The following is a 2,165-nucleotide window of genomic DNA, read 5'->3' on the forward strand; positions in this document are numbered from 1 at the left end:
AAAATTGGCATGAAAAAAATTTACGTTTTGGTTAAGTAATAATTAACTTGTACAACTAAAAAATCTATGTAACATGAAATTTCTCAAATTACTGCATTAACATCATATCTAAATATCACACAAAAATAAAGAAATAATTCATTTTGTAATAAACTTAGAGGACAGTAAATATTTATTTATAAATGTATAATTTTGTATAAGATTGTGCACCTTCAAGAGCAGCATTAACAGCTAATCAAGTATTTTTCAGCATCTAAAACACAAACCATAACAAATATCAACTCTCTGCACATATCTATTCAAAGGAATCTTTTCTTTTCTCTGGCCCTACAATAATTCAAGACAAGAATTTTCAGATTCGATGGTAGTTTTAAAATACATTACACTCCCGATTATCCGCGAGTGCAAGAAACAAAAACGATTGCTTTTTACAAAAAATCATAAATTTTCAAGTTTTCTGCTTTTGTTTTCCACTAAGACTTGGGAGGTATAGTCTGACAAACATATTTGCTTACTTGGGCGTTATCGTACACTGTCTTTACTGATTTTATGTATATGCTTTGGTACATAAATAAAATTATTTTTTAATGCACGTACTGCATATATTTTCACTCTCTACACGTTGTATCGCTTTATGTACTTATGTTTTTAAGCAAAGGTAATTTTAATCTTATTTGCACCCCATTTTAAGTCTTTTTCGGGTTGTGCGGGGTACCCGTGCCATTCAATTCCGCGGATAATCGGCAGTGTACAATAATTTATTAGCTAAAGCAAAATTATTTGTAATCATTAAAATTGAATGTTACATCCATAATCGCTGCACTTTGCATTCACTCATGATCGCCACCCACCCTTTCATTTGTTTCAAAGTTTAAGCCAAGTTCGAAAGATTTTTAGCAAAAGAGCTAAAATGACAAAAAAAAAGCTTTAGCAAAATGCTAAAATGTCGAAGGTTAATGCTTACATATCTTTCTAAATGCCTCAATGTGTTTCAGCTACACTTAAAAATCTAAATTCAAAGTTCAGCCATCACATTTTTAAAGAAATATATGTACAGTAGCTATTTTTGTTTGAAAGAAAAAAGAATTGTACTTGCTACTGAGAAAACACGTTTTTATATTTTTAAAAGCGAACTAGTCCACTCTTCCCAATACATGCAATACTCAGGGGACATATTGCTCATTAAGACTAATAGTTGTTGAACTCAATAGCAATTTTAACACCTTAGCTAAGATTTCTAATACGATTAAGTTGAATATCACCATGCTCTTGTATTGTTTTATTTATTTACTTTTTTACCTAAGAAAAAAAACTTGCTTCCTTTTCACATTTTAGTCAGTATTTTCGCATTTTGAGAAAAATGCAATCGTAGTTGAACCCTGATTTGTTCCCCACTTTCAGTTTCTTCTTCATATTTTGTTATTGTTCGACCATTGATAAAATAGAAAGGCGAATATCTAGTTTATAGACAGAAACTGACAAATATATTAGTTTGTAAGGATTCCAGATTGTTGTTACAGTATTTGCCTCTATATTATTTAGGCACTGTTTTAAAGAAATGATTTGTTCAGTTTTTTTATTTATTAATTAGTATTGGTATGACTAATATATAAACACTTTCTCACTATAATAATAGATTTATTTTTTACAACAATTTTAAGCTTATTGTTTTCCTTATACAAATCCAAATAAAGTAAATTATTTTGTTTTTTCTTTAGCTACTTCCATAAAAGCTTTGTTTCCATCCATTCTGAACTAAATGAATAAAATAAATAAGATCAGAATGGCACTATAAAATATATGCATCAAAATCCCCTTGCTATTTTTCCTTCTCCCCTGCTGGATTTATAGAGATAAAATTACCTTAACTGGCGGCTTGCCAATTTCTGCCATGGATGTGGGCAAACAGTGTACTTCCATGCTAAGCACAAAAGTCGTATCTGCAACTAAGCTTAAAATGAGAAACTGTCTTCTCAAGTTTTACACCTCCATATATTTGATTCAGATTCCACTTATTCAAAATTTAAAAAAAGTATTTCCTATTTACAAATGACCAAAAAACATTGTATATAAGTAAAATATGCTATACCACAATAACTTAATTTTTATAAAAAGTGCAGATATGACTTATGTGCATATCACTGCAGTATAGTGTGGCACTGATA

The sequence above is a fragment of the Uloborus diversus genome, chromosome 1 (assembly GCF_026930045.1).
Source record: "Uloborus diversus isolate 005 chromosome 1, Udiv.v.3.1, whole genome shotgun sequence".
Classification (NCBI taxonomy): domain Eukaryota; kingdom Metazoa; phylum Arthropoda; class Arachnida; order Araneae; family Uloboridae; genus Uloborus; species Uloborus diversus.